General features: G+C 61.3%; 1 protein-coding gene and 1 long non-coding RNA gene across 4 annotated transcripts in view; both read left to right on the top strand.

Moving 5' to 3' along the window:
• SHISAL1 (shisa like 1) overlaps positions 1–12,359 on the top strand; it is a 130,935-nt gene that overhangs the window by 60,491 nt on the left and 58,085 nt on the right. The window lies entirely within an intron of this gene.
• LOC144616859 (uncharacterized) lies at positions 65–1,649 on the top strand. The gene is made up of 2 exons (XR_013556611.1): positions 65–689; positions 1,415–1,649. It is a non-coding gene; the product is annotated as an uncharacterized LOC144616859 (long non-coding RNA).

Genomic DNA, 12,359 nt, shown 5'->3' with positions numbered 1-12,359 from the left:
GCCCACACATTCCTTGACCCCTTGTCTATGTGTGACCCCTCCCCCCCCCCCCCCCCCGGGGAAATGGAGGAGATCCCAAGGCCTCAGACCTGTCCCCAGGGAGTCCCTGCCAGAGATGAACCAGGGCTCGGATTGTTTGATGACTGAGCGTCTAAACAGATCATTCGCCGGCTGGGACTGTGGCTGTCTTGACACCCCAGACCCTGTTAAAAGTACCCACCTCCCGTATCAGCTAGGCCCACCTGTGACAAGCCCCTCCCTCCTTTTCCCCTTGGCCGTGACCAGGTCAGAAATTTTCTGGAGAGCCTTCTCTGGGCCTCCTGATTTGGCCACTCACTGGTGACTCACTCGCCCCCTGAGCCTGTCTTCCCATTCAGCAATGTGGGACATGAGGGTTGGGGCAGGGGCTGGGGGAGACATCCCAGTAGGGTCTTGGGTGTGGAAGCCCCCACTCTCCGTAGCCTGAAGTTGGGGGGTCAGACAAAGATGGGGACCCCCGCATATGTGCTCGATTAGAGGGAAGCCCCAGAGGCTGCTGCTGTGGGTCCCGAGAGGGACCTGGAAACTTGTCTGCCTATCCAGATACAGATGGGGACACTGAGGCCCGAGCTGGCCTGTGACATGCTCAAGGTCATGGTGAACAAGCATCCTTGAAGGCCGGGGGTGTTCAGGGATACGATGGAGACTTGGTAGGTGTTTTCCAGAGGCTCCCCCCCACCCTGCCTGGGATGCCCCCAGGCTGCCTGGGATGGGGGGGGGGGACCCGGAGGGGGCTGCGGACACCCTTAGATGGTAAATTTCACTCCAGTAAAAGGATTCAGACCCCCCCCAACCCTTAGATGGTGAATTTCACTCCAGTAAAAGGCTTCAGACCCCCCCCCCCCCACTTAGATGGTGAATTTCACTCCAGTAAAAGGCTTCAGACCCCCCCCAACCCTTAGATGGTGAATTTCACTCCAGTAAAAGGCTTCAGGCCCCCCCCCTCCACCCTTAGATGGTGAATTTCACTCCAGTAAAAGGCTTCAACCCCCCCCCCTCCGCCCCCGGCCGCCCCCCCCGCCCCCCCCCCCCCCCCCCCGCCCATCCAGGCGGAAAAGCAGGACCCGAGATGCAATGCTAATGCCTCCCATCCCAGATTTCTAGACGTCAACCATGAATGGAGCGTTTACTTCGCGTGTTTTCGGCAGCCTGCCCCCTCCCCTCCCCCGACCGGGGCGTGCACTCCGATTACCGCCCATCTGTCCGCACGCACACGGACCTCAGCAGATGTGTGCAGTCTCGCCTCGAGAAATTAAGAAATAATGCATGAGTTTCCCAAATTACACCCATTTAACACTGAATTAAGTTCTGGAAGCTCTTAACAGAGCCCCGGGAGGGGAAAAAAAAAAAAAATTTTTTTTTTTTTTTTTTTTAGTTCACACTTCCCTGGAAAATGAGACAAACCGTGATCTTTTAAAACCCAGCTACATAATCTGATTATTCCTCGCTGGCAAGCCTCAGAGAAGAGCCGTGCATCGGGAAATTGGGCCGGGAAAGTTTGCCTCCTGCGCCAGATTCGAAGCTCCTCGGCGCATGATGGGCTCAGGATAAAGTGCCACTTTCTTAGATATTGGCACAAATTAAAAATAAAGGCAAAATCCCTCCCATAATCCAGTGTGAGAATTTCCTCCGCGGCTCCCTGAGCTGGTTAAGGAAACGATGGTGATTTGCTTTCACTTCGGGCTCCTTTTTCCTCTGCGGGGAGAATCTTGGGTGTGCAGCTGGAATTGTAGACGAACAGAAAATGCCTTTAGCTTTTGCTTTCCTTCCACATTTCCGGGGCACCTACCCTGTGTCCGGACACGGTGCCAGGCCCAGGAGGCAAGAGGCGATCAGACCAGGACCCTGCCCGGGTGGGTTTTGCAGTGTGTTTGTGGTGGGGGCGGGGGCGGGGGCGGGGGGGGGGTGCGCAGAATAGAATAAAGCAGGCATCTGCAAGGTCCCACCCACCCTGCCTGATGGGGCAGGGAGGGCTCCCTGGAGGAGGTGACTTTTGGCTTGGGTCTTGAAGGGTGAGTAGGAGTGTGCCAGGCAGAGGAGGGCAGGGGCTATTTCAGGATAGAGGAGGAGCCTGAGGAAAATCCTGAAGCGGGTCTCACATTGGCTTGGGCTCCCGGTGGCATCTTCCGATTTTAACATTTGCAGGTTCCTTTATTACAAAGCCCTTTCATATCCATTATCTTCCAGCAGCCGCAGGAAACCCCAAGGCCCACTTCTGGGTCTCCCTTTCCCTAAGGAGAACAGAGCCCAGAGGGGAATCGAGGCATCCAGGGTCCTAGGCAGACAGGGCTCTGAAACTCAAGGTTCTGGATCCCGTGGGCTCGGGCTGGGGGGAGGGGGGTAGAGGGACAAGCATAAGCTGCTATATGGAACTTCAGTCGGAACCACAGACACTGATCCCAAAGTCTAGAAAGTTTCCTCTCTTTCCCTCTGAGCCCTGCTCCTCCTGGGCTGTAGCTCAGGCTGGGCTTCAGGACGTGGGTCCTGGCAAGATCTGCGGGCTCCGAGCCTCAGTCTCTACCTCCAGAAAATGGGGGAGGGCCCCCCTCTGCCCATTTGCAGGAAGCCGGGCATCACCACTGAGCCCCAGAGGCCCGGCCTTCAGCTCAGCGGGGGTCCAGCTTGTTCCTGAGGTCTTTGTCGTTTCGCTTTTTCAGGGAGCAGGGCGGGAATGTGGCATCGTCTGGGGATGGCTTCCTGCAATCGAATCCCTGGGACCCCAAGTCCTCTGGGGAGTGGGCCCAGCCTCGGAGCCGAGGCCCGTTGTCAGGGCAACGGGCAGAGCTGGGGGGAGGCTCCTGGCACAGCTCCTCCACCCTGACAAGTTTCCCCTCTGCTTGTTCCGAACTCTGTGACCCGGGGCGAGTGCCGTGGCCCCTGGGCCTCTGTTTTCCTCGTCTGCGAAACGGGTTACGGTGAGAAGCAGATAGGATTTGCAGAAGGTGCTTCGTGTGCACGGAGCGTGTGCTCACGAGCCCACCAGCTCTCTGCTTTCTCGCTTTATCGCAACGAGCGGGAAGGTCACTGTTGCTGTCCGTATCGCTCCGGCCCTTCCTGAAGCAGCCAGGCAGGGACCGCACCTGATCGTCCCTGAACCTCCAGAGCGGGGGACTCCGTGGCAGTGGTCGTTGACCGAATGAACAAACGTATCGAGGGGGCCATTAGACCACAGAGCCCGGCAGCACGGGGGCCAGCCCCGGTCCCCCCTCCTGCGTTCACAGCCCAGCCCCAGCGTCCGGCTGCTTGTTTCACTCCTGGCCTCAGTTTCCTCCTTTGCAAAAGAAGGCGGATAACGTTGGTAGTGATCAGTTACAGGGGTGCTTTTGAGGGTTCCAGGTAAGAATCCTGACATTGTGGGCTCCTGGGCCAGTTACGGTGACAACCATTGTTTACGGCCCCAGAACTCTGGAGGGACCGTCGGGGCGCAAACCCCAGTTACGTCACCTCTCTGGGCCTCAGCGCCCTCGTCTAGGAAATGGGGATAGCGGCCCCCTCACAAGGTTCTTTCAAGAGTTAAATGAGTAAATGCAAGGAGCGTGCTTGGCGTTGAGCCTGACCCCTAGTAAGTGCTCAGGAAATGGTACCGTCGTTGTCACCACTGTCGTGTTTAATAACCGAAGCATCCAGGAGGCACAGAGCAGTGGAGTTTCTCTCTGTCCTCGAAGGATGGAGACCACGTCTCTCCCAATTTAGCTCTGTACACAGCTCCTAGCCCAGGTGTGCCGGACAGGACGGACAAGGTGGAGGGGCGGGCCGGCAGGGGGATGGACGGGTGAGTGGATGGATGGATGGAGGGACGGACGGACAGAGGGAGGAAGGAACGACAGCTCTCAGGAAGCATCACAGGCCAAGGATCAGGGCAGTGGGGAGGGGGCTTCCTTTTGAGGGCCGCGAGCCATGAGATAGAACGGGCTTTGCAGTCATCTCCCGGGCAAACGTCTGTTGTCCCCGTTCCACGGGACCAGGGGTGGTGGCCCAAGTCTGGGGGCCCAGGCCGCTTGGTGCCCCCGGCAGTTTGGTTCTGAGCCGGACAGAGTCGAGTTCCGACCGTGGCCACCTCCCGTCGGGCGCGCTTCTGAACCTCTGTCTCGTCCTGCGTGATTCGGGAGGGCCGCTCGCTTCCTCTGGGGGAGGGGGGTGGCAATGCACAGAGGCAGCGTGTCTGAGTGTAGTTTGTAATCTGGGAAGCTGCGCGGGAAGTCGGAGGAGGTGTTTGGACTCCATACGGTGGGGGACAGGTTGCACGGGAGGCTTTGCAACAGGGTGGCACGTTGCAGGCAGAGATCTGGAGCACCAGCCTGTGAGCTGCCCGGGTCCCTCCCCAGGAGGCCCGAAGCACGGGGTCAGGGAAGGGGCAGGCGGGAGGGCAGAGCCAGCCTGAGCCAGGCCTGCCCGTCCCGGGGTTGGGAGGGTTGCCTCCCACGCGGGTGGGGGCCCTGAGGGGCCGGGCAGAGTGCTCCGGAAACAAGCCCTTCACGTGTTTCCACTGGTCTGTCACCATCACCCAGCTCCTTCTCTTTGGGGGGACAGATGCAGGGTAGCGAGATCCTGGGGAGGAGGTGAGGTCTGGGAGGGGCTGCATTGGCTTTGCCCAGCATCATCTGGACCTCGAGGTCAAGGGCAGTGGCACCTTTACTCTCTAGAACCTGGTTTGCGCTGTCATCTGTGGCCTCCTTGGAAGGGGCCGGGTGTCAGACAGGAGCGCGCAAGCCGTTTGTTCGGGTGCACGTTGCCCGGTTATTCACTCCGGAAGCTGTGCCTGGAGCTTGCCGTCTGGGCACAGTTGCCTGTTCCGCCCCGGGTCGGGGTCCTGCATGAGGGACTGAGCAAGTGTCGATGAGGACAGCGGTTGGAGGAGCATGCTGCCTGGAGAAAGGGGGCGGAGCAGCAAGGAGGTCTTCCCGGAGGAGGTGGCATCCCAGGAGGCAGAGTATGGGATGACCGGGTCAAGGGGCAAGGGGTAGAGGGACATCGAGGCAGAAGGGACGGCGCATATGGAGCCCAGGAAAAGGAGTTTGCAAGCTTTTCGCGCCTGGGCGTGGCTGACCGTGGCATCGGTGGAAAGGCAGTAGCATTCGCCAGTGGCCTGGCCTCCAAGGCAGTGGCCTGACTCTGGCAACTTAAGGAGTGTTTGCCCTGCTGCTGGCTCAACAGGGATAATGCTGGCCCTTCACGGTTGCTTAGGTTGTGGCTCAGCCCAGCACCCAGGGTACTTTTCCTGACGGGCAGGGGAGAGGAAGGCGGGTGGCGGCTAGGCTTTCGGGCTCCCGAGTGGCCCCACTGCCTGCAGAGCCCCTCGAGTCCGGTCCTTCCTGGAGGAGCAAAGCCTTCTCTTCCGGGGACAGGACGTTTCCGGGGAGTCCTGGGCATGAGCGCCACCAGAGAGCACAGACCCCCCCCCCCAGCCCCAGGGGAGCCCCCGCCTCCAGCCAGATCGCCAGGAGAGGGCTAGGGCGCGGCAGAATTCTGGGCAGGACCGAGGAAAGATTAGGAGACTTTTCTCCTGAAATTCAAACAATTGGACAATCTGTTCTGGATCGATTTAGAAGCAGTGAAGTGGGAAAAAAAAAATCAGAAAATATAGTGTGAAAGCTATTTTCTGTCTCTCTCAGTCGGGAAGGGGGATGAGCAGTTTATTTGTGGACTGTCCGAGGCCGGGGCCGGGGCCTCTTGCCTCCTCGCCGCCCGTCCCCCCACCGCCTGCCGCCTGCCGCCTCCCGCTCCGTGCCCAGTGCAGGGCTGGGCAACCAGGGTCTCAGAGGGGCACCGGCCCTGGCCCCGGCCTCCACCGGGGGGCCGTCAGTCCGCAGGGGCCTCAGGCGTGGGCGTCGCCAAGGTGGGCGCCCGGAGCTCGCCCCCTCCTGTGCCAGACCCCAGGTGGGGAGGCATGCAGAGCCCCCCTCTCCGCTCCAGACGGAGGCATCCATGTGCCAAGGACAGGTGTCTGTCTAGTTCAGTTCTGCATCCTCAGGGCTGGAGTCCGGAGTGGCACCTACTATGTGCTCACTGAAAGTTTCCTGCCCGCGAGATGGACGGGAGGGAGGCAGGAGCGAAACTGGGGGTTTGAATGGAGCGACCTGCTCACGGTCCCATGTCTGGTAGCGGAGGTGAGGGCACTGGAACCAGATCTGTCTCCCCAGTACCTGGATGTTCCCCGTCCCCCCATCCCTGAGGCCAGCAGCTAGGTCCGGGACACCCAGGGGGCCTCCCACCCACCACCCCTTCCTTTCCCAGGCGTGGCCTAGCCTACACCCCCTGACACACCAAACGTGGATTCATTTTTCACAGCTTGAGCCAAATGCTGACTGTTTTAAAAGAGGCTTGTTCCGGGGCGCCTGGGTGGCTCTGTCGGTTAAGCGGCCGACTTCGGCTCAGGTCAGGATCTCACGGTCGGTGGGTTCGAGCCCCGCGTCGGGCTCTGTGCTGACAGCTCGGAGCCTGGAGCCTGTGTCAGATTCTGTGTCTCCCTCTCTCTCTGCCCCTCCCCGTTCATGCTCTGTCTCTCTCAAAAATAAACAAACGTAAAAAAAAAAGTAGCCCGTTCAGTGTGAGGCCAGAGCAGCACAGAGGGGAGGGCCGGGAGCACAGATTCTCCCAGCTTCCCAGTCTGATTGTCCCCCAGGAGAATGGCCCCCGGGGGCCGTGGTGAGCTGAGTTCTGGGGATGAAGGAGTTCAGTCAGGGGCCAGATCTGCCGGGAAGTCCTGAGTGTGGGCGGAGGGCCGGGACTCCAGCATCCGGTGGGAAATGGGACCAGCTGATTCCAAAAATGGTCTCTCCTCTGCTTTCCCCCAGGCCTCAGGAGAGGGGGAATTTCTCTGCGGTTTCATTTCAGGAAAGTGGCAGCTCCCTCCCTCCCCCCCACTTCCTCCCCATTGCCCAAGGCCAACAGCCAGAGGCCCAGAAAGAACCTTGACTTGGAAACCAGACCGCTGGATGCCAGTAGCTCAGCGGCCCCCGTGACCTTGGGCAGGTGACACAACATCTCAGTTTTCTCATCTGCAAACTGGGAGCAGAAGCCCCGCCTCCTTTTTAAAGATTAAAGGAGGCGGCCTTTGTCAAATGCTGTCCCAAGGCTGGATACGTAGTAGGTGCTCAAGAAATAGTCTCTTTCTCCCGTTTCCCCTGTACAGAAGGCCAGTGGTTACATACAGGCTAACTCTTGCTTGGGTTCTGCCTCCACAGCCTGGATCCCCTGGGCTCTTGTCCAAGGAGGGGTCCCCCGACTGACCGTGGGGCGCGGGGAGGGGATGCCGCGGCCCAGACAGCCGTGTGAGCCCCAAGTGTAGACGCCCCCTCCCTCCGCCGTGCCGGAGATGGGAGCATTGTGGCAGGTGTGGCCAGTTTGACACTGTGGAGGGAGCCCCGTGCCAAGAATCTAGAAACCTGGGTACCAGTCCCAGGTCTGCTTCTAATAAGCTATGTGACCCCCCTCCCACCCCCCCCCCAGAAATGACAGCCCCTGGGAGGCCTCTCGTACCTGAGGCTAATCATCCCCCTTGGAGCGCTTCTCAGGGTCACGTGTGACCACCTCACCTAGGAGAACACGTAACTGCTCTAAGCAAACCTCCACGAAGGATGGGCAGGGAAGGGCAGCCCTGTTTCCTGGCCACCGACTGACCACCCGGCAGGGCCCTGGGTTCACGTATACGATCTCATTTAATCCTCACCCCACCCCCACGAGCCGGGATTAGCACCCCCCTTCGCAGGGAAGGGGGAGGCGCAGACAGGCTAAGGGGTCCCAGGGCAGCCGCGCGCCCTCCCTCAGGCCAGCCCGCACCCCTGTCCTCTCTCTGGCCACCCTCTGCCAGGCTCGGGCCCGGCACCTGCCGCCTCGTGGAATTCTGCCCTCCCCGGCCCAGCCCTGGCCGGGCTTCCTGCTGGTGGAGCTCTTTCATGAATGCTTTTGGATGGGACCTCTCCGTTCCCCAGAAATCTTTGAGCCCACGCTCCCCCAAGCGGCACGCTAATTAGACCTCCATAACACTGTTTACCTCGATGTCAACCTAGGCTATAAAACTGAGCGAGTTTCTCGCCGTTATGAGCAATGTTCCGTCTTGAAAAGCAGGGAGCCGGCCTTGCTGGGCAGGGTTCAGGCCGCGGAGGCCCCGTGTGAAGGAGGTTCGCCCTCCGGGGGCCAGACTCTGCCCTGTCGCTGTCAGGGTGAACCTGGATGGGCCTCCAGGGCCGGGGGGAGGGCTGCGTAGGCCTGAGGCACTGGTCTTCCCTGAGCGGGGAGAGGAGGCGCTCAGAGCAGTTCCCTGCGATTCCAGAAGCCTGCTCTTGACCCCACCCCTGACAGGGCCGACCGTGGTGACCTCAGGCCTGAGAGCTGGCTTCTCTCCGGGTCACCTAAGACCATGTGATACTGCTGTTCCCCTGGACAGGATGGGGACTCGGGGAGTGTGTCTGAAAGGGGCGGGAGGGCCTTCCCTCTGTCGCGGAACCCCTGTGCCTTCCACCCCTCACGGGGGTCTGGTGGCCGACCCCTCACTCCTCCTGGGAGGTCCGTCGTGGGAGGGGCTGGCAGAGGGAGGCCGCAAAGCCCAGGGGAGGGGTGACCACGGGGCTGGGGATGGCTGCGAGGCGCTCGTGGGGGTGCCAGGGGCCCCGCGAATGGAGATGAGCCGGAGGAGGAGGCTGTCCAGGTCTGGGTCGCAGGGGTGAGCAGCGTTTCGTAAGCGCTCGGGGAAGATGGCTGGGAGCCGCTTTCTGCCACCTTTGGGAGTGTCCTATTTCCCCAGGCTGTCGGGACACCGCCACCAGGGAGCCCTCTTAGGTGTGGAGGGCCCCGATGAGGCCAGAACCGGCTCCCGTGGGGCCAGACCGGCCAAGCGGGGGTGGCAGAGATGCTCTTCCGAGGGGCGTCAGGGCCTGGCTGGGCTCCTGCCGGCTGCTGGCTCACCTCCCGCTCTGGCGGCTTCGGTGCCAACTATGCGGAGCGTGGGCGGCCGGCTCGTTAACCCCCAGAAGCGGAGCGGGTCCAGGGGTGACTCGGGCGGGGGCCCCCCCCACCCCAGACCAGCGGTGGCGGTGGGGGGGGGGGGGTTCAGAGCGCCAGGTCGAGTGAGGGAGCCAGCGGCGCACGCACCCTCCCTGTGGTCTCCTTTATGGTCCTATTTGCATAATTTTGAACTTGATTGGCCTGAAGGCAACTTCGCTTAATCACAGCTGACAAGTCTCTGGTTGCAACAGCAGCTGCTGCTGATTAGCTGCCTAGTCGGTGCCGAGGTTTGTTAGAACCCGCTTGGCGGCCCCTCCCCCAGCTCCCCCCCTCCCCCCCCAGTCCCTGCTCATCAGACCCCAAAGGAAGGAAGGAAGGAAGCAAGCGGCAGGGCCCGGGGGCCGCCTGGAGAGGCCGCTGCCTGCTCCCCAGCGTGTGCTGTCGCCCAGGGCCTCTCGAACTTGCAGGTGCCGGCCCGGTTGGCAGGCGGGGCGGCCCAGGGGCCCGTGTCTCCGGCCAGCTCCCGGGAGGTGCCCCGGAGGCCGGTCTGTGGACGGCACGGTGGGTATGGAGGCTCTGACGCAGGGGCTCAACGGCCCCGGGCCGCCTGGTTTTGTTAATAAAGTTTCATTGGAACACAGCCTCACCCACCTGCTCAGGATGGGGTACGGTGCGACGATGGCCGGGCTGAGTCGTTACAACCAAGATCAAGCGGCTCAGAGGACAGGTGACTTAGGCCCTTTCCAGAAACCATCTCCTGACCTCTGAGCAGCCCAGTGGTTCCCCTGCGTGAGCGGGTGTCGGAATCCCCCAAAAGCCGGTATGAAGGTGCGGGTTCCGAGATCCCGTGTTTCTAGCCGGCTCCCAGGTGGGGCGCAGGGCCGCTCTCCAGGCCCCCCGGCCCAGCCACCTTACCACAGTCTGCGCGCTTCTCGTTCTAGTCCACAGCATCCTCAGTAGACAGAAGGGGACGCCTCGGGTCCGAGAGGTCCCTCGATTCTCCAGGGTCCTGAGCTGGTAGAGGCTCTGACTCTTCCCCACCACATAGAGCATCCTCGATGCAGGTGCCTCACCCCAGGGTGAACGTGCCCAGGTGCATCACACCCCGGTTACTTGGCTCGGTCGGGTTTTTTAACGTTTATTTATTTTTGAGAGAGAAAGAGAGAGTGTGAGTTGGGGAGGGGCAGGGAGGGAGGGGGACACAGAATCAGCAGCGGGCTCCAGGCTCCGAGCCGTCAGCGCAGAGCCCGACGCGGGGCTCGAACCCACGAACCGCGAGATCGTGACCTGAGCCCCCCGCCCAGGCGCCCCTGGCTCGGTCTGTTTTGAATCTGGGTTCCACGCTGGGGCCGCTGTTAGTAACAGCAATGCCTGAGCAAGTCACGTGATGCTCTCATCCTCCTTGGGTGGGAGAGCGCCATCATGGGGGGTCAGGGTCAAGGGCACGGCTGAGAGCACCTGGCACCTCGCGGGGGCTTTGCTGTCTGCAGAGTGGCGGGCAGTGGCTTCCGTTTGGCATCCTCTTCCCCTCAGGCACCCATCCTGCCGTCCCTGGATCCCCTGGCGTCCCTGTGAATGGCCAAGGGCACCTCGCGCACAACTTGACCTCCGTCTCCCTCATTTCCCCGTGACCCGCAGCGGGGAGAGGCAGGGTGCCCACTTACAGAGGGGGACACCAGACCTCCCGGAGGCGGGTGACCTATCCAGGCAGGTGCAAGGTGGCGTTGGGGTCCTGTGCCTGTGTCACGTCAGGTGGGTCCACCAGGGCAGGTCAAATTGTGGAGTTACACGGGAGGAGGGGTCATGACCGGTGTCCCCCGTGTACAGGCGAGGAAGCCAAGGCGCAGAGAGTTTATGACCAGGAAGTACTCAAGGGGACAGGACACTCACCGGGAGGAGGCTGGAAATCCACATGGAGACAGATCCTTAGGGGCGTGGGGAAACCCCAGCACCAGGCCAAGAGCCTGGGAGGTAGACCCGAGCACAGGCAGCCTTTCTGGAGAACTCTGCCAGGCCAGCCCCCTGCAGCCGCCCCCGCCCGTCACGCCCGGGGGGTTGGCTCCCCAGTGCCTGGGGGTTGGGACTATTTACAGTTGATGGGGGAGGGGCATAATCTTTTTTTTTGTTCATGTTTTTTAAAACGGTGCTTTTTAAGTGTACTTATTTATTTTGAGAGAGACGGCCAGGGAGGGGCAGAGAGAGAGAGAGAGAGGGAGAGAGAATCCTAAGCAGGTTCTGTGCCATCACCACAGAGCCCGACGGGGGGCTCGAACTCACGGTCTGTGAGATCATCACCTGAGCCGGATCCAAAAGCAGACGCTTGACCGACTGAGCCACCCCGGCGCCCCGCGCGTTGATTTGACATTTTATTGCCTGGACTGCGGGCCGGGGAATGAGGTTGGCTCCTCCCCTGGTGCTCTCCCACTGTGATCCGTGCCAAACCCTCTTTTTTTACTCGTTTGTCCCCTGATGACATAATAAACATTCCCAAACCCGCCACCCAACGTGAGGGCTGGAACATTGGCCCCGGGTGCCCTCCCTCGCCCCCTGCCCCCGCAGGACCCAAGCGTTATGTTCGCTCCCTTCTGTGCCCGGTCACGGCCACATGCCTCCTTCAAGAGCGCCTGTTCCTCTCCAGCTGTGTTTAGTCTCGGAAAGTGGACCATGCCGAGTTGGATCTGGGGACCTAAATTTCTCCCTCAGCCCTGGGTTGCTAAAATGCCCCGTGACGTCCGGCGTGGCTGTGTTCCAGTGTTGGGCACACCGCGGTGCATTTTCCCATCTGTCCCCTTGGGCTGTCCCCAGGGCTTTGCTCTTCTACACCGCGCTACCGAGAACATTCTCGTGCGTGGTCCCCGCGGGCCAACAGGGCCGTCCCTGAGCCTGGGAGGGGCGTTGGTGCCCTTTACCGTGCAGAGCTGGGCACCCACTCTGAGATGTGGTGACATCAGCCTCCCCCGGGCCTCCCCGAGCTTGCTGAGGACTCGGGTTTCCTCCAGGTGTCCTGTGTCCCGGCCCACCAGGCTGGCCGGTGGGTCCTGTCCCACGTAGGGTGGTCACAGAGAGTCCTGTGACACTCCAGCCACCTGTCTGTGTATCATGGTTCTCGGGATCTGGCACGCAGCGGGTTTGCTTTGAATCGTATCGTAAAAACGTCGAGGCGGGCCGGGCTCAGAGAGGTGCGGGAGCATGCCCAGGGTCGCACAGCTGAGAAGTGGCCGAGCCGGGACCCCAGCCCGACTGTCGGGACCCCAAGCTCCGAGCCCGCCCTCCGGCTCCCTCTCCCCTTGGTAAACGCGTTTGTGGCACTGAAATAGCCCTCGCGTCCGTCCGTCCGCCTCCCCCCTGTTCCTCTGCCGGGAACGCCCCCATCCCCC

This window comes from Panthera onca, chromosome B4, assembly GCF_046562875.1.
Source record: "Panthera onca isolate mPanOnc1 chromosome B4, mPanOnc1 haplotype 2, whole genome shotgun sequence".
Lineage (NCBI taxonomy): Eukaryota > Metazoa > Chordata > Mammalia > Carnivora > Felidae > Panthera > Panthera onca.
This window is presented reverse-complemented; position numbering and strand designations above follow the sequence as displayed.